Source organism: Mauremys reevesii, linkage group 21 (genome assembly GCF_016161935.1).
Source record: "Mauremys reevesii isolate NIE-2019 linkage group 21, ASM1616193v1, whole genome shotgun sequence".
In the NCBI taxonomy this organism is placed as follows: domain Eukaryota; kingdom Metazoa; phylum Chordata; order Testudines; family Geoemydidae; genus Mauremys; species Mauremys reevesii.
Window position 1 is genome coordinate 20,390,065 of NC_052643.1, and position 25,325 is coordinate 20,415,389.

General features: G+C 51.3%; 1 long non-coding RNA gene across 1 annotated transcript; it reads left to right on the plus strand.

Annotated features, from left to right (window-relative positions):
* Positions 1 to 9,572: 9,572 nt before the first annotated feature.
* On the plus strand, positions 9,573 to 24,377 carry LOC120387794. Its single transcript, XR_005590347.1, has 6 exons — positions 9,573 to 10,059; positions 11,435 to 12,304; positions 13,514 to 13,639; positions 21,463 to 22,209; positions 22,544 to 22,655; positions 23,956 to 24,377. It is a non-coding gene; the product is annotated as an uncharacterized LOC120387794 (long non-coding RNA).
* Positions 24,378 to 25,325: the final 948 nt, after the last annotated feature.

Here is a 25,325-nt window from a genome sequence, read left to right on the forward strand (position 1 = left end):
GATGAGAATATGCAGAACTGGACCTGAGCAGCCTGGACATCCTTCTAAGGAGACATGAATAGTCCTCAGATTTCTTGCTTCTGCATAACTGGGCTGTGAGTAAGAGGTCAGTGCTTTCAATTCCTCACTTGTATTCCCTGCAGTTTTCTTCACAGGCTGTGTGCTTCCTCGTTTCGTACGAGGCTCTGGGATTAAGGCTGGGAAAGGGACAAGAGTCTCCTGAACAAAGTGACTATTTTGGGACATAGTGTACTTAGATTTCCAGAAAGCCTTTGATAAGAGCCTTTGGTGAAGGACCTTAGGTAAATAAAATAGCCATTGGAAAAGAGGGAAGATCCTTTCATGGATTAAGAACTGGATGAAAGACAGGGAACAAAAGGTAGGAATAAATGGTAAATTTTCAGAATGGAGAGGTGTAACTAGTTGTGTTCCCCAAGGGTCAATCCTAGGACCGATCCTATTCAATTTATTCATAAATAATCTGGAGAAAGGTGAAGTGGCAAACTTTGCAGATGATACTAAACTGCTCAAGATAGTTAAACCCAAAGAAGACTGTGAAGAACTTCAAAAACATCTCACAAACTAAGTGTTTGGTCAGCAAAATGGCAAATGAAATGTAATGGGGATAAATGTAAAGCAATACATATTGGAAAATATCCCCAACTATACCCACAATATGATGGGGGGGCTAATTTAACTACAGCTAATCAGGAAAGACATATTGGAGTCATCATGGATAGTTTTCTGAAGATGTCCATGCAGTGTGCAGCGGCAGTCAAAAAAGCAGACAGGATGTTTGGAATCATTAAAAAAGTGATAGAGAATAAGGCAGAGAATATCTTATTGCCCTTATATAAATCCATGGCCCACCCACATTTCGAATACTTTGTACAGATGTGGTCTCCTCATCTAAAAAAAAGATATACTGGTACTAGAAAAAGTTCAGAGATGGACCACTCAAATGATTAGGAGTTTGGAATGTTGCCCATATGAGGAGAGCTGAAAGAGGCTAGGACTTTTCATTTTGGAAAAGAGGAGATTAAGGGGGGGATATGATAAAAGTATATAAAATCACTAGCGGTGTGGAGAAAGTGAATTAGGAAAAATGTATTTACTTTGTTCCCATAATATAAGAACTAGGGGCCACCAAATGAAATTAATGGGCAACTGGTTTAAAATAAATACAAGGAAGTTCTTCACACAGCACACAGTCAACCTGTGGAACTCCTTGCCTGAGGAGGTTGTGAAGGCTAGGACTAACAGCATTTAAAAGAGAACTGGATCAATTCATGCAGCTTAAGTCCATTAGCCAGGATGGGTAAGGAATGGTGTCCCTAGCCTCTGTTTGTCAGAGGGTGGAATGGATGGCAGGAGAGAGATCACTTGATCATATACCTGTTAAGTTCACTCCCTCAGGCACCTGGCATTGGTCACTGTCAGTAGGCAGGATACTGGGCTGGATGGACCTTTGGTCTGACCCACTATGGCCATTCTTACGTTCTCTCTTCTCCATGACTGGCTGTGAGTGAACAATTATGGCACTCTATTCCTCATCCGTACAACTCTAGATTTCTTCAGAGGTTGGGCATGGGGCTCTGTGGCATTATGACCAGGGGAGGGACAATAGTCTCCTCTGCACAGTGACTCTCTCTTGGATGCAGGTGCAACGGGCTACTTTCTTCAGACAGTGGCTAATGCCAGGTGCCCCAGAGGGAACAAACAGAACAGGGAATAAGCAAGTGATCCATCTGCTCCTGGCAAACAGAGGATAAAGGCACCACCCCTGCCCATCTTGACAAATAGCTGATGGAGCTCCATGAACTTCTCTAGTTATTTTTTGAACTCCACTAAGCTTGACCTTCACATAATTCTCTGGCGAGGAGATCCACAGGTTGAGTGTGCATTGTGTGCTTTTAATTGTATCTGTAAAGGTGTAATGGGAGATGAGAGAAGAAGAACCTACACAACACTGCAGATTCCGATGATAACGTTTGATTTTCCCTCCTGGTTGTGCTTTCTAGCAATGAGAAAGAAGTGAAGGGTAAGAGCCCACCCCCGTTGTGAGATAGAAAGTGCACAAGAGCCGTGAGACAGCGAGCATTGTTGATGCCAGGCTATGGCAATGCCGTTGAGCTGGGAGCAGAGCGGCCATCACCACCAGTGAGATAAGTGTCTAGTTTGCTGAAGACTCTGGTAACGGCCCACCTGCCTCCAGGGTTGGACTGGTCATTAGCTGTGGCTCGGTTTGTAGGAAAAGATTCCTGACTAGCTGTGGTTACGAGGGAGACAAGGTCCCTGTTTTCAGGGGCTGGTCATTTCTCTGTCCACAAGCAGTGTGTCCTACGCAGCAGAGGGTTGGACCCAGGGGGATGACTCCAGCTAGTGAGTTTCTTGACTTCCTCCCACGTTTTTCTGTCTCTCTCCTCTAATGTGTTGGCCAACACACACTCTGTCTGTCACTCTCTCTCTGTCCTTGCCTTTTCCTTGTGCTGTCTCCTTTCTTAGGACATGGGTAGGTGTGGTAGGTGTGCATCCCCACAGGCTTGGTCTCGGGAGCTATGAACAAGTAGGAAGGGACCGAAATCATGCAGGGTAGTGGGCACTAGATTGCAACGGTGACTGTGGGTGTTGATTGAGTCTCTGCTCTAGTGGAGCTGAAGCAGATGTGATGGGAGAGGGAGGCAGGGATGAGGGCAAGATTTCGTGCACCAATTTAATTTTGTGTCGTGATGGCTTTTGCTTGGGTTACTTGCTGCATTTGCAGAGGAATCATCCAGGAGCAGCAGCCAGAGGAGAAATTGGCAGACATGGACCTGAGCAGCCTGGACATCCTTCTAAGCAGAGATTAACAGGCCTCAACTTTCTACCTTCCACATAACTGGGTGTGAGTAAGCGGTCAGAGCTTGGAATCCCTCCTCTGTTGTCACTCCAGTTTTGTTCTTCATTGGGTATGTGGCTCTGTGGGATTCAGATGAGGGAAAGGCAAAAGTCTCCTGTTCAGAGTGGCTGTTTTGGGTGTAGTTGCAACAGGCTTCTTTCTAGTTGTGGTCCTGAAGGTGTAACGGAAGAAGGGTTACGGGTGGAGGTCTGGGGTGTGGAAAATGGGAGAAGAACCTATGTAACGTTGCTGACTGAGATGCTAACCTGTTTGTTTCCTCTTTTTGTGCTGGGTTAGTACCAGTAGAAAAGAAGTGGAGTTTCTGCGTCCGCTCCCCTCCTGCGATGGAAAGCGAGTGAGAGCGATGAGATAGCAAGTATTACTGATGCCAGGTAAGAGCCGTCCAGCTGGGAGTGGAGCAGCCACCACTCTCAATGAGATAAGTGTCTGTTTTGGTGATTGCTCTGCTCACTGCCCACTTCGCTCCAGGAACTGCTCTCTGCATTGCCCTGCGTGGCCACACATTGTCACTGTTGCTCCGTGAGAAATGCTCTGTGCATTACTCTGCGTGGCCACACGGTGTCACTGTTCCTCTGAGAGAGATGCTCTGTGCATTACCTTACGTGGCCACATGGTGTCACTGTTGCTTCATGCAGGAACTTCTCTGTGCATTACCCTTCGTGGCCACACGTTGTCACTGTTTCTCTGAGAGAAATGCTCTGCGCATTACCCTTCGTGGACACACGGTGTCACTGTTGCTCCATGCAGGAACTTCTCTGTGCTTTACCCTTCGTGGCCACACGGTGTCACTGTTGCTCCATGCAGGAACTGCTCTGTGCATTACTCAGCGTGGCCACACGGTGTCACTATTCCTCTGAGAGAGATGCTCTGTGCATTACCATACGTGGCCACATGGTGTCACTGTTCCTCTGAGAGAAATGCTCTGTGCATTACCCTTCGTGGCCACACAGTGTCACCGTTGCTCCGTGAGAAATGGTCTGTGCATTACCCTTCGTGGCCACACGGTGTCACTGTTCCTCTAAGAGAAATACTATGTGCATTACCCTGTGTGGCCACATGGTGTCACTGTTCCTCTGAGAGAAATGCTCTGTGCATTACCTTTCGTGTCCACACTGTGTCACTGCAGCCATCACTGGGGCTTAGGAGGTTCCGGGGGCCCTCCCAGCCCTCTCTCCAGAATGTAGGGGTCCCGATGGGGCTTAGGGAGTTCAGCGGGGCACCCCAGCACTTTCTCCAGGCTTTGGGGTCCCTGTGGGGCTTAGGGCATTGGGGGGGCAGCCCTCTCTCCAGGATGTAGGGGTCCCGGGGGGCTTAGTGGGTTCCGGGGGCCCCCCAGCCCTCTCACCAGGCTGTAGGGGTCCCAGGGGGCTGAGGGGGTTCTTGGGGGGCCCCAGCCCCCTCTCCAGACTGTAGGGGTCCCTGGGGGGCTTAGGGGGCTCTGGGGGGGGGCAGCCCTCTTTCCAGGATGTAGGGGTCCCGGGGGGCTTAGGGGGTTCCGGGGGCCCCCCAGCCCTCTCACCAGGCTGTAGGGGTCCCAGGGGGCTGAGAGGGTTCTGGGGGGGCCCCAGCCCCCTCTCCAGACTGTAGGGGTCCCTGGGGGGCTTAGGGGGCTCTGGGGGGGGGCAGCCCTCTTTCCAGGCTGTAGGGGTCCCTGCGGTATTAGGGGGTTCCGGGGGCCCCCCAGCCCTCTCTCCAGGCTGTAGGGTCCTGGGGGGGCTTAGGGGTTCAGGCCCCCCCCCCAGACCTCTGTCCAGGCTGTAGGGGTCCCAGGATGCTTAAGGGGTACCGGGGGCCCCCCAACCCTCTCTCCAGGCTGTAGGGGTCCTTGGGGGGCTTAGGGGTTCAGGGGGGGCCCCAGGCCTCTCTCCAGGCTGTAGGAGTCCCAGGGGGCTTTAGGGGGTTATGGGGGCCCCCAGCACTCTCTCCAGGCTGTAGTGGTCCCGTGGGGGCTTAGGAGGTACTGGGGGGCCCCCCAATGCTCTCTCCAGGCTATAGGATTCCTGGGGGGGCTTAGGGGTTCGGGGACCCCCCAGCCCTCTCTCTAGGCTGTAAGGGTCCCAGGGTGGTTTAGGGGGTTCTGGGAGTCCCCCCAGAGCTCTCTCCAGGCTTTAGGGATCCCGGGGGGCTTTAGGGGGTTATAGGGGCCCCCCAGCCCTCCCTCCAGGCTGCAGGGGTCCCGGAGGGCTTAGGGGGTTTGGGGGGACCCCCCAGGACTCTCTCCAGGCTGTAGGGGTCCCAGGGGGCTTAGGGGGTTCCAGGAGGGTCCCCAGGCCTCTCTCCAGGCTGTAAGGGCCCCGGGGTGGTTTAGGGGGTTCCGGGAGTCCCCCCAGACCTCTGTCCAGGCTGTAGGGGTCCCGGGGGGCTTAAGGGGTTCAGGAGGACCCCCAGCCCTCTCTCCTGGCTTTACCCCAGCCCTCTCTCCTGGCTGTAGGGGTCCTGGGGGGCTTAGGGGGTTCCGGGGCACCCCCAGTCCTCCGTCCTGGCTGTAGGAGTCCTGGGGGAGCTTAGGGGTTCGGGGGCCCCCCAGCCTTCTCTCTAGGCTGTAGGGGTTCTGGGGAGGGTTAGGGGGTTTGGGCCCCCCAGCCTTCTCTCTAGGCTGTAAGGGTCCCTGGGTGGTTTAGGGGGTTTGGCCCCCCCCCAGCCCTCTCTCTAGGCTCTAAGGGTCCCGGGGTGGTTTAGGGGGTTCCGGGAGTCCCCCCAGGCCTCTCTCCAGGCTGTAGGGGTCCCGGGGGGCTTTAGGGGGTTACGGGGGCCCCCAGCACTCTCTCCAGGCTGTAGGAGTCCCCGGGGGACTCAGGGGTTTCCGGTGGACCTCCCAGCCCTCCCTCCAGGCTGTAGGGGTCCCGGAGGGCTTAGGGGGTTCGGGGGGACCCCCCAGGCCTCTCTCCAGGCTGTAGGGGTCTTGGGGTGGTTTAGGGCCCCCCCCCAGCCCTCTCTCCAGGCTGTAGGTGTCCCGGGGGACTTAGGGGGGATGTAAGGGGACACAGATATCTATGTCCAGGCTGTAGGGGTCCCTGGGGGGCTTAGAGAATTTGTGGGGGGCACAGATACCGACGTCCATTCTGGAGGGCTCCCAGGGGGGCTTAGCGGGTTTGTGGGGTGCACAGATACCTACATCTAGGCTGGAGGGGTCCCGGGGCTGCTAGGGGATTGTGGGGGGCACAGATACCTTCGTCCAGGCTGTAGTTGTCCCGGGGGGATAAGGGAGTTGTGGGGGGCATGGATACCTACATTCAGGCTGTAGGGGTCCTGGAGGGGGGATAAGGGGGTTTCTGGGGGGCACAGATACCTACGTCCAGGCTGGAGGGGTCCCAGGGGGGCTTAGGGGGGTTGTGGGGGGCACATATACCTACGTCCAGGCTGAAAGGGTCTCGGCATTTTCAGGGGGTTTGTGAGGGGCACAGATACCTACGTCCAGGCTGGAGGGGTACCGGGGTTTAGGGGTTGTGGGGGGCACATATACCTACGCCCAGGCTGTAAGGGTCCCGGGGAGCTTAGGGGATTCGCGTGGGGGCAGAGATACCTATATTGAGGCTATGGGGTCCCCGGAAGGGCTTATGGGCGTTGTGGGGCCACAGATACCTATGTCCAGGCTGTAGGGGTCCCGGGGGGAGTAGGGGGTTTGAGGGGGGCACAGATACTTACGTCCAGGCTAAAGGGGTCCCGGGGGGGTTAGGGGGTTTCTGGGGTGCTCAGATATCTAAGTCCCGGCTGGAGGGGTCCCGGGGTTTCTTAGGGGGTTTGTGGGGGGGCACAGATACCTATGTCCAGGCTGTAAGAGTCCTGCGGGGGGCATAGGGAGTTTGGGGGGGCACAGATACCTACTTCCAGGCTGGAGAGATCCCAGGGGGGCTTAGGGGGCTTCTGGGGGGGCACAAATACCTATGTCCAGGCTGGAGGGGTCCTGTGGGGGCTTAGGGGGTTCATGGGGGGGACAGATACCTACGTACAGTGGTGAGCTGGAGCCGGTTCGCTGGAACCGGTTGCTAAATTTGAAGCTGGTTTAGAACCTGTTGTTAAGGTTACCATACAGCGAGCAGCTGAGGTTGCTGCTGGGAGACAGGACCCCTCGCTCTGTGCAGCTAGAGTCTCCTTTTCCCAAGCGCTACCTTCCCCCGGTTTGCCTGGCCGTCTGATTGAATCAGACTGCAGCTCTCAGCCTGCCGGAGCTGATTCAATCAGCCGGCCAGAGCTCAAGGTAAGACGAGACTCGGAGGGGAGACTCTGGGGGTGACGAGGCTCGTGGGGGGGAGAGGAATTGGGGGTGACGAGGTTCGGGGGGGCTGCAGGACAAACAGGGGGAAGGTAGCGCTGGGGCAAAGGAGGCTGGGCTCTGCAGCTGCACAGCTGTCTCCCAGCAGCAGCCGCCGCCCCCGCTGCAGCGGAATCAGACCTGGCAGTCTGCAGAGCCCAAGGTAAGACGGGGAGGGGAGGAATCAGAGAGTGTCTGGGCTGGGGAGGGGGCAGGGCCGGCTCCAGACCCCAGCGCGCCATTCTAATGGGAGGGCGGCAGGCGGGTCTGGCGGACCTTCCGCAGTCATGCCTGCGCGAGGTCCAACACTGCGGCGGGTGCGCTGGTCCCGCGGCTCGTGTGGACCTCCCGCAGGCAGGCCTGCAGAAGCTCCACCGTAGGCGCGGGACCAGCGGCACGTCTGCGGGAGGTCCCGCGGAGGCGCGGGACCGGCGCCCGCAGTGCGAGCGGCGCAGCGTGCCGTCCTGCTTGGGGCGGCGGAATTCGTAGAGCCGCCCTGGGAGGGGGAATTATTTGGGGGATGACGTGGCTCGTGGGGGGAGGAATAGGGGTGACGAGGGGAGAGGGATGGGATCCCGCGGGGGGGGGCAGTGAGTTACCGGTCTGTATGTTCTAAGTAATAGCAGCTGTTCCCATAGCAAAACCCTCCCCGCTACGTTCCCTTTCTAGTTTTGCCTCATTTGCTCCAGTCTCTAGTTCTGTTTTTAAAGCCGATAGGATCGATCCATGTCAATCTGTCTCTCCGCCATCGGGGGTTTTTACACAGTTCTGCAGACGGCCCCAGTCTCCAGCTGTTCAATCCTTCACTGGGGGCTTTAATAGTGCGGGTCCCAGCCAGAGCCCCCAGCCCCCGCTGGGGGGAGGGGCGCAGGGCGGGATGACGCAGGGGCTTGTGGGAGTTGTAGTGCGCCCCGGCCTACAACTCCCATCAGCCCCCGCGGACCCAGCGGGCGGCGCTTTGGGTGCGACAGGCTCCGCTCGCAGGGCGGGGCCTGGAGCGAAAGTGACGTCAGCGGTCTGGAGGCCGCCCGTGATAAGCGGGGGACTCGGGTGCGTTGGGCGCGAGGCGCTGCGGCCCCGGGACGTGGGGCCCCCGCAGCGACCCCGCCCCCCCGTGGGGTGTTTGGGACTGGCTCCCCCCGCCCCCCAAGTGCTCCCCCAGCCCCCCCCCCGCCTCCCCCCAGCCCCCCGTCCAGCCACAGCCCCCACTCCCATCTCCACCACTTCCCTCGCCCAGCCACAGCCCCCTCAACCTCCACCTTGTGCCCAGCCACAGCCCCTCCCCACCTCCCCTGGCACCCCCAGCGTGCCTTCCCCCCGCCCAGCCACAGCCCCTCAACCCCTCCACCTTCCCCCTTCTGCCCAGCCACAGCCCCTCCCCACCTCCCCTGGCACCCCAGCGTGCCTTTCCCCTGCCCAGCCACAGCCCCTCAACCCCTCCACCTTCTGCCCAGCCATAGCCCCTCCCCACCTCCCCTGGCACCCCAGCGTGCCTTCCCCCCCAGCCACAGCCCCCATCCCCACAGCTTCCCTCACCCAGCCACAGCCCCCACCCTCCCAGCGTGCCTTTCCTCCCCCAGCTCCCCAGCCACAGCCCCTGCGACCTTCCCCAACCCCCATGCCCCCACTTGTGCCCCCCACTGCTGTGAGCTTCCCCAACTCCTCATGGACCACCCCTTCCCACACACCTGCAGTGTGCCGCAAGCTTCCCTCCCCACGGGCCCCACGGAGCCCCCAGCACACTGTGAATTTCCCAAGCCCCCTTGGTGCCCCGCACCCCCAGCCCCCTGCATCCCTAGTGCGCCACGACCTTCCCCACCTCCCCAGCTCCCGTGACATTCTCTAATCCCTCTCAGCCCCCACAACCTTCCTCTTCCTCCCACACCCCCAGCCCGCCCCGACTTTCCTCATCCCCCTTAACCCCAGCCCACCCCACCCCAACCTTCCCAACCTGCTTCCCCAGTCCCCAACCCACCCACCGCCCCTATGCCTGCAGCCTTCTCTAATCTGAACGCCCGTTCCTCTAGCCAAAACCAGCCCACGCCCATCTATCCCCCCATCCGTTGGGCCCCTCAGTCCTTTCCTTTCCCTCCAATACCTCCTAGGCCACCCCAACCTGCACCCCATCCCTACTTTCCCCCGTACATGCCTTCTCCCATAGCCCCTTCCGCCCCCTCCCTCCTCCCTCCCCAACACCCCCGAGCCTGCAACAACTGTCCCCAACCTACACGCCTGTATCCCCCAGTTCATTCCTCCATTCAAGGGACTCCTCAGATCCCATCTCTCCAACATCCTCCCAGCTCACCACAACCTGCGCCTCCATCCATGCCTCCACCTGTAGGGACTGCTGAGCGCCCCTTCCTCCCAACAGCACCCCCAGTTCATTCCCCCATCCATTGGGCCCCTCAGTCCCCTTTTTTCCTCCCTCCCACCGCAACCTGCACCCCACTCTGTCCCTAGATCTGTGGGACGCCCAGTGCCCTTTTCTCCTTTGTCCAACATTCCCCAATCTGCACCCCCATTCCTCCCTCCACCCATGGGGCCCCTCAGCCCTTCTCTCTCCTTCCTGCCCAACACTCACCCTTCATAGCACACGGGCAGGCGAGCTAGGGGACGAAACCCGTGGGGAGCAGTGGATTGTAGAGTGGAGCGGTGACTGATAGTGTGGGCTCAGTCTCTGTTCCTCGACTGGGGCGGCTGGAGATGGGATGGGAGAGGGAGGCAGGGATGAGGGTGTTAATAGAGCTCTGTGTAGTGATAGTTCCTGCTTGTCTTTATTAGTTTGCAGAGGAATTGTCCAGGAGCTGGAGCCGGAGGAGAAACTGGAAGAAGTGAACCTGAGCAGCCTGGACATCCTTGTAAGCAGAGATGAAGAGTCCTCAGCTTTCTGCCTTTTCCATGACTGACTGTGAGTGAACAATTATGGCCTCTATCCCTCATCCGTACCACTCAAGTTTTCTTCAGAGGCCGTGAGCCTCCTTGTTGGCCATGGGGATCTGTGGGATTACGACCAAGGGAAGGGACAACAGTCTCCTCTGCTCAGTGACTGTCTTGGATGCAGGTGCAACAGGCTGCTTAACATATGAACGTAAGAATGGCCAGACTGGGTCAGATCAAAGGTCCATCTAGCCTAGTATCCTGTCTACCGACAGTGGCTAATGTCAGGTGCCCCAGAAGGAATGAACAGATCAGGGAATTACCAAGTGATCCATCCACTGTCACCCATTCCCAGCTCCTGGCAAACAGAGGCCAGGGACACGATCCCTGCTCATCCTGACTCATAGCCGTTGATGGACTCATCCTCCATGAATTGACAGTAACTCTCCACTTAACATCCTCTCGCTTAACATTGTTTCAATCTTAGGTCCCTTGTCAGTTACAGAACATGCTGTATTTAAAGTTGTGCAATGCTTCGCTATAACGGTGTTTGGCTGCCTGCTTTGTCCACAGTCGGTAGCCCCCCATCAGCTCTCCTATGCCCCCCCCCCCCAGCACTTCCCGTCCACCAGCAGACCCCATGGATCAGTGCCTTTCCCCCACGGCCTCCTGCCTGTGGCAATCACCTGGCTTGTGGTGTCCGGGGACGGGGAGTGAAGACTCGTTGTGCAGGCTCCCCCTCCCTCCCCTGCTTCCAAATGCCGCAAGCCAGCTGATGGCTGCGGGCAGGAGCGAGGACGCGGTGTATGAAGTAAAGGGGAAGGAGGAGGGAAGAAGAGGCATGTTAAGGGTGGGGGCTTGGGGGAAGAGGCGGCGTGGGCGGCTGAGGGTTGAGGCCCCCGACCCTGGTGCTTGCAGAGAGGGGAAGCTGCCGCTGCTCCTGTGCAACGTGCTTCTGCTAGCCTACAGCACCTTCAGCCTCCTTGCCTGCCTCATTGTCGCCAGTGCCAGTGGGCTGTGCCCGTGTGGGGTAAGCCGGAGGCACTCCCCAACTATAGTACTGTCCTGTATGGCAAAAAATAATTCCCTGCATCTTAACCCCCCATTTACATTCATTCTTATGGGGAAATTGGACTTGCTTAACATCGTTTCACTTAAAGTCGCATTTTTCAAGAACATAACGAGAACGTTAAGTGAGGAGTTGCTGTACCTAGTTCTTACTTGAACCCCATTATAGTTTTAGCTTTCACAGCATTCTCTGGCCAGGAGCTCCACAGGCTGAGTGTGCGTTGCGTGCTTTTTAATTGTATCTATAAAGGTGTAATGGGAGATGGGAGAAGAAGAACCTACACAACACTGCAGATTCTGAGGATAACTTCTGTTTTTCCCTCTTGTGTTGTGCTTAGTACCACGGAGAAAGAAGTGAAGGGTAAGAGCCCACCCCAACTGTGAGATGGAAGGCGCCCAAGAGCCGTGAGACAGTGAGCGTTGTTGATTCCAGGCAATGCAGATGCCATGAAGCTGGGAGTGGAACAGACGTCACCATCAGTGAGATAAGTGTCTGGTTTCGTGAGGACTCCTGTAACGGTCCACCTGCCTCCAGGCCAGGACTTGTCGTTAGTTGGGGCTGAGTTTGTAGGAAAAGGTTCCTGAATAGCTGTAGTTACGAGGGAGACAAGGTCCCCATTTTCAGGGGCTGGTCATTTCTCTGTCACAAGCAGTGTGTTCTCTGCAGCAGAAGGTTGGATCCAGGGGGATGACTCCAGCTGGTGAGTTTCTTGACTTCCTCCCACGTTTTTCTCTCTGTCTCTCTCTCCTCTAATGTGTTGGCCAACACACACTCTGTCTGTCGGTCTGTCTCTGTCCTTGCCTCTCCTTGTCCTGTCTCCTTTTGTAGGACATGGGTAGGTGTGGTAGCTGTGCGTCCCCACAGGGTAGGTCTTGGGAGCGGTGAACAAGTAGGAGGGGACCAAAATCACACAGGGTGGTGGGCACTAGAGTGCAGCGGTGACTGTGGGTGTTGACAGAGTCTCTGCTCTAGTGGGGCTGATGTGGATGGCGTGGGACAGGGAGGTAGGGATGAGGGCAAGATTTCATGCACCAGTTGAATTTTGTGTAGTGATGGCTTTTTCTTGGGTTACGTCCTGCGTTTGCAGAGGAATCATCCAGGAGCAGCAGCCGGAGGAGAAATTGGCGGAAGTGGACCTGAGCCGCCTGGAAACCCTTCTAAGCAGACATGAACAGTCTTCAGCTTTCTGCCTCCCACGTAACTGCCTGTGAGTAAGAGGTCAGGGCTTGTAATTCCTCATCTGTACTCTCTGCAATTTTCTTCACAATCTGTTTGCTTCCTCATTGTCTATGGGGCTCTGTGTGATTAAGGCTTGAAGGGACCAGAGTCTCTGGATCTCTCCTGGCATCTGCAGTCTGGGACTGTGGTGGGCCCACTGTGCACCCCTGACTCTTGCCCCCCTTTGCCTCTGCTTGCTGGAAGCAACAAGCTACAGAAAGCAATAAGTTACAAGCCAAATCATGCTTATCACAGGTGTGGTGTGTGTGACCAGAGTGTGCTGTGCGGAGTGACTGTTTAAGGTGTCATTCCAAGGGTTGCTTTCTACTTGTAGTCCTAAAGGTCTGATGGGATGAGGGTTCAGGGCAGAGCCTCACTGTGTGGGGGAGGCGAAAAGTAGAGCCTCCCCAACATTGCCCACTGATAAGGTAACTTACTTGTTTTTCCCCTGGTGCTGGGTTTAGTACCAAGGGAAAAGAAATCATGTGTCAGTGTCTACTGCCTTCATGTCATGGAAAGCAAGCGAGAGCGATGGGACCTCAGGAACTACTGATGCCAAGGAAAAGCCGTCCTACTGGGAGTGGAACAGTCACCATTCTCAATGAGATAAGTGTCTGTTTTGGTGATTGCTCTGCTCCCGGCCCACCTTGCTCCTGGTAGGGACGCTCCATTTGCCGGGGCTGTGTTTGTAAGAAAGTGTTTTTGACTAGCTGTGTTAATGAGGGAGACAAGGTCCCCATTTTCAGGGGCTGCTCAGTTCTCTGGCCAGTAGCAGTGTGTCCTCTGCATCAGAAGGTGAGATCCAGGGGGATGACTCCAGGTGACGAGTTGCTTGCCTTCCTCCCATGTTTCTCTCTCTGTCTGTCTCTTCTCTAGTATGTTGGCCAACACTCTCTTTCTCTCTCTGTCTCTGTCCTTGCCTCTCCTTGTGCTGTCTCCCCTCATAGCACACGGGCAGGTGTGTTACGTGTGCATCCCCACAGGCTAGGTCTCGGGAGCTATGAACAAGTAAGAGGGGATGAAAATCATGCAGGGTAGTGGGCACTAGAGTGGAGTGTAGACTGTCGATGTTGACTTGGTTACTGTTCATCAAGTGGGACTGATGTAGATGGGATGGGAGAGGGAGGCGGGCATGAGGGCAAGATTAAATGCACTAATAGAGCTCTGTGTAGTGATGGTACTTACTTGACTTTATTAGTTTGCAGAGGAATCATCCAGGAGCCCTCGCCGGATGAGAATATGCAGAAGTGGACCTCAGCAGCCTGGACATCCTTTTAAGGAGACATGAATATTCCTCATCTTTCTGCCTTTTGCATAACTGCCTGTGAGTAAGAGATGAGCACTTTCAGTTCCTCACCTCTGCTCGCTGTAGTCTTCTTCACAGGCCGTGTGCTTCCTCGTTTGTTACGAGACTCTGGGATTAAGGCTGGGGAAGGGACAAGAATCTCCTGAACAAAGTGACTATTTTGGGACCAAGTGTACTTAGATTTCCAGAAAGCCTTTGATAAGGTCCTTCACCAAAGGCTCTTATGTAAATCAAGTTATCATTGGAAAAGAGTGAAGATCCTTTCATAGATTGAGAACTGCTTAAAAGACAGGGAATAAAGGGTAGGAATTAATAGTAAATTTTCAGAATGGAGATGGGTAACTAGTTGTGTTCCCCAAGGGTCAATGCTAGGACACATCCTATTCAATTTATTCATAAATAATCTGGAGAAAGGTGAGGTGGCAAAGATTGCAGATGATACTAAACTGCTCAAGATAGTTTATGGGAACTTTTTGAAGTTCTTCACAGTGTTCATTGGATTTAATTAAGTGATTGGGCAACAAAATGGCAAATGAAATTTCATGTGGATAAATGTGAAGTAATGCACATTGGGGGGGAAAAAACAACCCCAACTATACATACAATATGATGGGGGGCTAATTTAGCTACAACTAATCAGGAAAGAGATCTTAAGGTCATCGTGGATAGTTTTCCGAAGATGTCCACGCAGAGTGCAGGAGCAGTCAAAAAAGCAAACAGGATGTTTGGAATCATTAAAAGAGGAATAGAGAATAAGGCAGAGAATATCTTACTGTCCTTATTGTTAGCCAAAAGGGCTCGTTTCCCCCTGGAGCTTACCTAATTACACCAAGGAGGCACGGAGACAGGAAGACGAGTACCACACCCTTTATTGATCGGTCAGCTGAGCGGGTGTTCCTCTCGGCTAGTGCCAGAGAAAGAGACACACCTTACATGGCCAGATGGGCCTACCTTTATACCCCGAAACAAACAACTTAGCCTACGTTTGTCTACGTCATTTGGTTGACCTGTAGAACCTGTACATGCATCTATTAGGGGATAATTGGATACGCAGGATACATATATCACTTTGTGGGGGCTACAAGATACATCTGTTGAGGATACATTTGTCATTCTGAAGGGGACACAAGATACATCCGTTGACCCTTTGTACTAGATACTTTGGATGCATACATGTGAACGCAGCTGCATACACTTGGGGAGCCAACATATACTTGGGGAGCCAAACAAAACTGATAAGCGAAATAGCTGACTTAGGTAGATACACGGCCTTCAGTCTAATGAGTTCTGTAAGCTTTCCAACACAGTTTGGACAAGCATAACATAACTTTGGTTTACTCAGGCCTAATACGGAAAGGCTTCATTAGCACTATGATTTTCCAACAACTCCCCCCTTTGAGAATACTCACCAAACCTTTTGGCTGAGTTTTCTCACACTTTGAGGCCAAAAAGCAATGAAGCTCTGCAGAAATATTTACAACTGCTCTTTTAAGCTTAGTCACCCCCAACCCAGGAATGAATGCATGGACAAAAGAGTGGAACCTTGTTCATTGAACAACTAAGGGATTGGGGCACTGACTATAACTCAGGTAGGTATACCTAATGGTTTAATTTCCCAGATGTCTCGGTGAATAATTTAATCCCATATGCATCCTCCCCATGGACCCGGCAGGATTCGGTATGTGGGAGCCACACCCACCCCAACCGGTCCATATGCTTGGAAGGAGCACTGTAAATGTTCACACTTCCACCCAGAAAGTGTCCAAGTATGTCTTCATGACCACAGATCAGATGGTTCCTGATATGTCTGTAAGGGCAGTGGGTCAAGTCTGGTGCTCAAGATCACTTCAAATGGCCATCAGCTGGTCATTCAGGAAATCCTGAAATTTTAAACATACTAGATCCCACTGCAATGCCTTCCCAGCCTCAGTGATATTCAATACCATCTCTGTCAGTAACTTCTGGGTTATAGAACTAAGGGTGGAAATGACATGTAACTCAACTGCTCCAGCCTGTACTTAAGATAGCTGAGCTTAAAAAAATAAGGCTAGTGGCCCTTTCTAGTCGGCCCAATTTCTTATTATGTTCTTGGCCTTTAAGAATATTCCAAATGGCTGTTACAGTGTTAGCCCCAGCCCACAGGGATCTGCCCAATTTCTTCTTTTTCCAGAGGAAATAACCCAGGCTCTTTGTTGTGCTAATCTAATGGCAGCCCCTTGTGAGCAATCTGGGTATGTAAAAGTGATCTGAAAACTGGATAAAGGCAATGTCATTTAAAATCCAATTAGGGAGGGCAATACATACTAAAGGATTTATCCAAAACACAGGGCGCAGCCTGTAGAATAAACCCCAAAATTCAATTAATACCACATTTCCAAACAGGATCCCACAAGTTTCTTCCTGCCAGTGTAGAATTTTTGTTTCTTTACCAGGGTCAGTTCTCAATGTCCTTTTTAGTCAGGAATTCCTGGACTTTGGCAATGTCAGTGGAGTGAGCGTTCCTTCTCCTTTCCCAAAACAATTGTAGTTTAGCATTCTACAGGGGAGAGATTATCAGCACATCACCCTGTAATGGTTTTTGATTCTTCTAGAAAAGTTCAAAGGCACAGTAGGTCTGTCAGCGGACAAGGGAGAGGTTAGCTAGCACGTCACCTTGTCCTTTTTCCCTGCTGTCCAGAAGGCACAGTGGAGCTAGAAGAAGGAATAGGCTAATCATATAGGAGAGTTCTCCTTATGTGGACGGGTCTTTTTGCAGTGAGAATCATGGGTCCAAGCAGTCAGTCTTTGGCACTTCACAGCGGTGTTGGTAATCAGCAGGACTCAATAAGGGCCTTTCCAGCATGGAGCCAAAGCAGTCTTTTGTTGGTGGACCTGTACATTGATCCGGTCTCCAGGTTCCATGGAGTGGCAGGGCTGCTAGGGTCTTCGGGTAGTGCGTCTTTACCTGTGTAAAAAGGAAACCTAACACATTGCATTAGTGTCTTTGCAGATTGTACAGCCCCCCTTTTCTGGTTGTTAGCCAAGTGTCCTTGAACGAAGTCAGTGTATTTATTTTTTTTTTGGACTGAGCTTGCTAGTTAAAGTTTTTCTCATTTAACTCGTTCTTTTTCCTTTTCCCCTTTTTGGCTTCCTTTTTTTAACCTACAAAGGAAACTTTTACTTTTTACTTATACACCTTTTGTTAACAATGAACACATACACATTGCTGTTATACAGTACATTAGTCTTATTATTTAATGTATGCCACATATACCCTTCTACTAACATAACCTTATTACAGAGCTTTGGAACAACAAGCCAGGACAAGCACACTCACTTTGATGAGTTTATTTAATACAACCTCTAGTTCAATAGCTTCCCACCATCCCCAGCCCTCTGGCTAGAAGTTTGAGGTAGCCAGAAGGATCCCATGTACAATATGGGGAGTGGGTTAACTTTTTATGTCCTTGCTTCCAAAGACTGTTAGTATGCAATTTTTAACAACAATTTTCAATTAAAAGATTTGGCCAATGTAGTTTCTTTCTCTTACTTAAGAAAATATATTAGACTTTAATAGATCACATTTTTCTGATGTATCCAAACACTTTGTATTTTAAGTTGAACAAAACAAATATCTGCATTTCAATTCAAGCCTTCTGCTTTATTTCAAACCAGACCATCCCATGAAAATATTAAACACATTCTGGCCACTTGAGACAGACACCACAAGACAGAACATAGAACACAAAACATAATTTTTACTCTGCCAGTAAATCATGGTATGTTGTATGCTGTTTAGCTGGCATTAGTTTTCTTTGATTATCTGAAAGACAAAAACAGAGGTCTACCCCTTTTGGGCAGTCAATTATTGCTTAAAATATACAAATACCCTTGTTGATTTTAGGCAAAACAGGGGAATTACCCCATATTTTCTTGTATATGTTTTATAGGCAGCCCAGGTTTCAGTGGCTTTTACCTTATCAGTTAGATAATTTGCATTAATACAGATGCTTTCTGGCTTGCTTTTTACTTTTAACTCCTGCTTTTAAACACTGAAAGAAAACATCACCACTTATAGTGCCTTAGAGCCTAATAAATTTTCATTTACACAGCACTGTGTACATTCTTTAGCTAATTCAACAAAATTGTTCATAGCCAAATGATTGCAATCTAATAATTTCTTTGCCTGAATTTATTTACAAACATTTAAAAAAAAAACACCAAGAACTTTTCTCTTTAGCATTTTTACAAAGTTCAACTACTACTCCCTCCAGCAACTACAGAGTTAACTCTTCACTCTCCTTCAAATCACTTGCTCTTTCCTTATATCACTTGCTTTGTCTTTCAACAGCCACTTACCAATTCAAATTGCCATTCCAAATATCCTCCTGAGTATTTGAAATCCCCATGCTTATACTCACTTACTTCTTCCTTCCACGAGACCCTCAAAAGTTTCCAACCTGTTCTCCAAGCTCTCTGTCTGTTGCCCGCCCGCCTGGGCCCGATCCTTTTTTTTTTTTTTTTTTTTTGCACTGAACCGTTTCTTTCATGGGCTTCTGCCCCCACCCTTCTGGTTTTTTTTCCTAAAACATTTTATTCACAAGACGACCCGAGTCCTCCCTCGTGAGGCTTGCCACCTGGGCAAAACGCATGGCCCACTGGCATTAACTATTTAATTGCCTCTTGTAGCAAACACACTGCTGTTACGGCATATGCTGAGCACGAATGGTTACATTTTAACAAGTCCCTGAAGGACTGGTACTTGCTTAGCCAGGGCTTCCTTTTCTCCAACTACTCTATTGCCCAGTCCTGCTACGACTGGGGGTAGATCCTTTCACCTGCCACCCTTCCTGGTCAACCAGGGTGGAGAGAGGAATGCTAAACCCTTCTCCAGTTCTCAGACTTACTGCAGCTGAGAATGGGCACATCTTTAATTATGCAATCCTCAACATATAACACCAACAGAACCAAATAAAACAAACATAAAACAACAAGGGTAAAACAAATAGATGGTGTAAATTCTACAGGGTTCCCCCATTCTCTATTGCTCACCAAACTGTGACAAATTTCTGTTACCAATTTATGCCTCATGTCAGGTGATCAAACTGACACTGCAGGACGTTGCAGGAGGATAGAGAAAATACACCATATAACCAAATTTTAAAGCTTCATTAAAATGATAAAACAACAATGGAGAGCGTTGGGAACGCTTCCACATCACTCATAAAAAATACGAATGCCCCATACTTACACATATCCAGACTGGCCACGTCTGTATATAACATTCAGAAAAGGGGAATAGGTGGACGGGAGATTATCCTGTATACAGCTTGTTCAGAATTTCCAACATGCTTCCGCTCTTGGGAGGGCTGTTCTTTTACACCCTGGAATCTCCTGCGGTGTCTCTTTCAGAGATTCTAGTCCAGGTCAGCTACCTCTGGCTTCTCCAGTGTCACCAAGCCACACCAGCACCGGCATCCGTCACAAAGTCAGACTGTTGGATCTCACCAAACAGTTAAGCTTTGCAAATGTAATCTCAGTTCTGTAACTTGTACTGCCTTTGGTTTGCTTGACCTTGAGCATAAAACAACTTTCTCTTTTTATCTCTTGGCGAAGCTGAGTTTTAAATTAACCCGTTTCTAGACAAATTGCTCACACTGTGTCAGAGGCTTTTCTTTGGTGATTAAAAGCTCCTCTGAGATATATGATCTTATCTAGATTAAAGGTACCTTTTAATGGGCATTGTTTAGATGGATCTTCACGCGTATAAAGATTCCAATTCTCTAAATACCTGCAGGTTTTAGAACCATAATGTACGTACATATAATATGCTGGGGTACCCTTAGGGGGTGAGGTGGAATGTTTAGACTGTCCCTTACCCACACGGAAAAGAAGGGGGGGGAAGAGAAGATGGGTTCACACGCTCCTAGACCCGATTACAGTTTTGGCTTCCAGCATACCAATAGAACAAGAAACAAAAGTACCCCTACCAAAAAGAAAAGCCAGCCCTGGGGCTGCTCTAAGTCCCAGTAATTGTTCAGCACAGCCCACGGACTCGTGGAGTTAATGGAATTATTCATTAGCCGTGTCTGAACCTAGGTACCTTAACCAGAAAGCTTTTACCCACACACATCTTCCTATTTGTGGGTTCCTTTACCGTTAGGGGCCCAAGGTCCCAACCCGCACTTCGGGGGCGTTAATCCTCAAACCCAGGAGGTAACGCACTTACCACGCCCGGAGTGGCCACGTCTGGCAGGTGGACTCCCCTCTTCTGGTACTGTCTTGCCTCCGTGTCGTTTGGAGTTCTCTATGGAGGGGGCGTAGCCGTCCCGGCCGATTGCGGCGACCCGGAGCTCGAGCAAACCAATAGCTCAAGGTGGCCACTCTCCTGAGCCGTCCTCGGCCGCCGGTCAGCGCCCCCAACAGGGAGAGAAGTCCCGGCGTGGAGTCGCCATTTGTTAGCCAAAAGGGCTCGTTTCCCCCTGGAGCTTACCTAATTACACCAAGGAGGCACGGAGACAGGAAGACGAGTACCACACCCTTTATTGATCGGTCAGCTGAGCGGGTGTTCCTCTCGGCTAGTGCCAGAGAAAGAGACACACCTTACATGGCCAGATGGGCCTACCTTTATACCCCGAAACAAACAACTTAGCCTACGTTTGTCTACGTCATTTGGTTGACCTGTAGAACCTGTACATGCATCTATTAGGGGATAATTGGATACGCAGGATACATATATCACTTTGTGGGGGCTACAAGATACATCTGTTGAGGATACATTTGTCATTCTGAAGGGGACACAAGATACATCCGTTGACCCTTTGTACTAGATACTTTGGATGCATACATGTGAATGCAGCTGCATACACTTGGGGAGCCAACATATACTTGGGGAGCCAAACAAAACTGATAAGCGAAATAGCTGACTTAGGTAGATACACGGCCTTCAGTCTAATGAGTTCTGTAAGCTTTCCAACACAGTTTGGACAAGCATAACATAACTTTGGTTTACTCAGGCCTAATACGGAAAGGCTTCATTAGCACTATGATTTTTCCAACATTATATAAATCCATGGTCCTCCCACACCTTGAATACTCGGTACAGATGTGGTCTCCTCATCTCAAAAAAGATATACTGGCATTAGAAAAGGTTCAGAGAAGGGCAGCTAAAATGATTAGGGGTTCAGAATGGATCCCATATGAGGAGAGATTAAAGAGACTAGGACTTTGCAGCTTGGAAAAGAGGAGATTAAGGGGACATATGATAGAGGTATATAAAATCACGAGAGGTGTGGAAAAAGTGAATAAGGAAAAATATATTTACTTCCTGTAATATAAAACTAGGGGCCACCAAATGAAATTAATGGGCAGCAGGTTTAAAATAAATACAAGGAAGTTCTTCTTCACGCAGCGCACAGTCAACCTGTGGAACTCGTGAAGGCCAGGACTATAACAGGGTTTATAAGAGAACTGGATAAATTCATAGAGGTTAGGTCCATTAATGGCTATTAGCCAGGATGGGTAAGGAATGATGTCCCTAGCCTCTGTTTGTCAGAGGGTGGAGATGGATGGCAGGAGAGAGATCACTTGATCATTCCCCGTTGGGTTAATTCCCTCTGGGGCACCTGGCAATGGCCAGGATACTGGGCTGGCTGGATCTTTGGTCTGAGCCAGTTTGGCCATTCTTATGTTTTTATGGGTGCCTTTACAATGGGTGCCTTCCAGTTGCAATTGTAAAGTAATAAAGGGAGATGGGTTGAGGGTGGAGGGCTGGGATACGGGAGACGTGAAATGAAGAGAGTACGTGACATTGCAGTTGGAGATGCTAATTTTTTTTGTTTCCCTCCCTCTGCTGAGATTAGTACCAAGGAAAAAAGTCACGGTCAGAGTCTACTGTCCTCATGCGATGGAAAGTGAGCTAGAGCGACGAGACCACGAGCATTGTCGAAATCAAGCATTAGCCGTGCATCTGGGAGCGGAGCAGCTACTGCTGTCAGTGAGATAAGTGTCTGTTCTGGTGAGAGCTCTGCTCACGGCCCACCTGGCTCCAGGTAGGGACGTCTTGTTAGTTGGGCCTGGGTTTGTAACAAAATGTTCATGACTAGCTGTGGTTATGAGGGAGTCTGGGTCCCCATTTTCAGGGTCTGCTCATTTCTCTGCTGACAAGCGATGTGTCCTCTGCAGAAAAGGTAGGTTCCAGGTGGCGAGTTGCTTGCCTTCCTCCCGTATTTCTCTCTCTCTCTCTTCTCTAGTGTTGGCCAACACACTCTGTCAGTCTGTCCTTGCCTCTTTTTCTGCTGTTTCACTTCATTGCACACAGGCAGGTGAGTTAGCTGTGTATCCCCAGAGGCCAGGTCTCGGGAAGCATGGCGAAGTAGGAGAGGGCGAAAATAATTCAGGGAAGTGGGTGTGAGAGTGGAGGCAGGTACTGGAAGGTCTTGTGCACCTGTAGTGTTTTTGGCAGTGATGGCTGTTCCATAGGTGGTTTGCTGTTCTTGCAGAGGGCTGCTCCAGGGCAGCGGATCATCTGCAGGAAGCAGACCTGCACAATCTAGCTGTTTCGCTTTGCAGTGGAGCCGAGGAGCGCTCTTGTAATGTTGGAGGAGCAGGTGCGTGTTTTTGTGAAATGATATTTCTCTATCCAGTATCTGCAGAGTGAGGTGCCTCGTGGAGAGCAGAGAGATGCTTCTCCTATCCATGGGATGGGTCCTGGGGAAGGTCCAGCTCTGCCTGTGGCTGGCAGTGGTCTGGGATTGTCCCTTTCCTGGAGGGCTGTAGCTCCTTAGGAGTGGTGAGTATTTTAGGCCCTGGGTAAGCTGAAGAAGAATAAAGAAGGAGGGAGCAGCAGCCAGTGACGTGTGTCTCCGTTGTTCTTCCATGCACAAGTGATGACCTAGCTTACAAGTGTTCGTTCTCTCTCTCTCTCTCTCTCTCTCTTTTCAGTCGTACTGAGATTGGTCAGATGAGAGATCGGCCAACCTGTGGCAGAGACCAAAGAAGGAACAGCCACCCTGAGCCCATCCCTAGGAATGGAAGCCGGACAATGATCTGCAGAGTAAGAGCAAATGGAAACTTGCTGAAGTTCAGTATTGAGGGAGGGCTGCAAATACTCTTGTCAGTGGAGAGAATTTGTGAGTATGGGGAGGGCCCCTGAGGAAAGGCCTCAGCATCTCACGGGGGCACGATAAGCTCGGGGGAATCCTTTGTGACCTCTCAAGGAATTGTCAGGTGCTATGGAGTCTTCCCAAAGTGCGATAACTCTTTGTGGAGAGCCAGGAAGGTGACTACGGGTGCTGAGTTTGCCTCCTTCCTGTACGTGTATCTCTGCTCTCATATGTTGGCCAACATGTGTGCGCTCTCTTTCTGTCTCTATCCTTGTGTCCTTGCATAGAATATGGGCAACGGTGGATGCTCACAGTCTAGGGCTGGAGAGCCTGCATCCCACTGGGGCATTGGGAGGGGGAAGAGAAGCATGATGGGTACTAGATCCTCCATTGGTAGTGGTGGGGGTGAGTGTAGGAGTTGACTCTGACTCTATTCATCAAGTGGGGCTGATGTACGGTGGGTGGGAGAGGGAGGGCGGTGTCTCTCACACCAATAGAACTTTGGGCAGTGACGGCCCCTGTGATGGGTTGGATCACAGACACCCCCCTGGGAGCTGACAACTGATGTGCCAAGTCTACCTCTGCCCCTGCTTTCCCTGCTAGCTCAGGACTCTAGCACCCTCTCTTGCTGAGCCAGATACTCCCATCTGCTCCAACATAGACCCAGGGTCTGAATTACTTGCCCCAAAGCTGCAGGTTTACCTGAAAACAGCTCACAGAAGTGTGCTTGTCTTTAGCACTCAGATGCCCAGCTCCCAATGGTGTACAAACACAAATAAATCCGTTTTACCCTGCATAAAGCTTATACGGAGTAAACTCATAGAGGATGAACTATTTATAACACTGATAGAGAGAGATGCACAGCTGTTTGCCCCCCTCCAGGTTAACTCTGGGTTAATTACTAAGTAAAAAGTGATTTTATCAATACAGAAAGTAGGATTTAAGTGGTTCCAAATAGTAACAGACAGAACAAAGTGAGTCACCAAGCGAATTAAAAAGCGCAAATCTATGTCTAATCAAACTGAACACAGATAATCTCACCCTCAGAGATGCTTCAGTAAGTTTTTTCCTCAGACTGGACCCCATCCAGGCTTGGGAACAATTATTTCCCTGGTACAGCTCTTGTTCCAGCTCAGGTGGTAGCTAGGGGATTCTTCATGACTCCATGGAGCTATAAAGGTGTAATGGGAGATGGGAGAACCGCCACCTACACAACACTGCAGATTCCAATGATCACTTCTTTCTCTGTAGTACTAAGCACAACACAAGAGGGAAAAACAGAAGTTAAGGGTAAGAGCCCACCCCCGTTGTGAGATGGAAAGCACCAAGAGCCGTGAGACCACAAGCGTTGTCGATGCCAGGCTATGGCGATGCCGTCGATCTGGGAGTGGAGCAGCCATCACCATCAGTGAGATAAGTGTCTGGTTTGGGGAGGACTCCGGTAACGGCCCATCTGCCTCCAGGCTGAGACTTGTCATTAGCTGGGGCTCGGTTTGTAGGAAAAGATTCCTGACCTGCTGTGGTTACGAGGGAGACAAGGTCCCCATTTTCAGGGGCTGGTCTTTTCTCTGTCCACAAACAGTGTGTCCTACGCAGCAGAAGGTTGGATGGAGGAGGATGACTCCAGCTGTTGAGTTTCTTGACTCCATCCCACGTTTTTCTCTCTCTCTCCTCTAATATGTTGGCCAACGCTCTGTGTGTCTGTCTGTGTCTCTCTCTCTCTCTGTCCTTGCCTCTCCTTGTGCCGTCTCCCTTCGTAGGACACGGGCAGGTGTGTTAGGTGTGCATCCCCACAGGCTAGGTCTTGTGAGCTATGAACAAGTAGGGGACCGAAATGATACAGGGCAGTGGGCGCTAGAGTGGAGCGGTGACTGTGGGTGTTGACTGAGTCTCTGCTCTAGTGGGGCTGATGTGGATGGGATGGGAGAGAGAGACAGGGATGAGAGCAAGATTTCACGCATCAATTGTATTTTGTGTAGCGATGGCTCTTGCTTGGCTTATTTGATGCACTTGCAGAAAAATCATCGGGGAGCAGCAGCAGGAGGAGAAACTAGCAGACGCGGACCTGGGCAGCCTGGACATCCTTCTAAGCACAGATTAACAGTCCTCAGCTTTCTGCCTTCCACGTAACTGGCTGTGAGTAAGCGCTCGGTGCTTCGAATTCCTCATCTGTTCTTGCTCCAGTTTTGTTCCTGGTCGGGTACATGGCTCTGTGGGGTTAAGAGGAGGGAAAGGCACAAGTCTCCTGTGCAGAGTGGCTGTTTTGAGTGTACGTGCAACAGGCTGCTTTCTAGTTGTGCTCCTGAAGGTGTAACGGAAGAAGGGTTATGGGTGGAGGTCCGGAGTGCGGTAAATGGGAGAAGAACTTATGTGATGTTGCCAACTGAGATGCTAACTCGTTTTGTTTCTCCTCCACCCCCTTGTGCTGGGTTCAGGACCAAGAGAAAAGAAGTGGAGGGTCAGCGTCGGCTCACCTCATGTTACGGAAAGCGAGTGAGAGCGACAAGATTGCAAGCATTTTGGATGCCAGGCAACAGCCGTCCAGCTGGGAGCAGAGCAGCCGCCACAGTCAATGAGATAAGTATCTGTTTTGGTGATTGCTCTGCTCACTGCCCACCTGA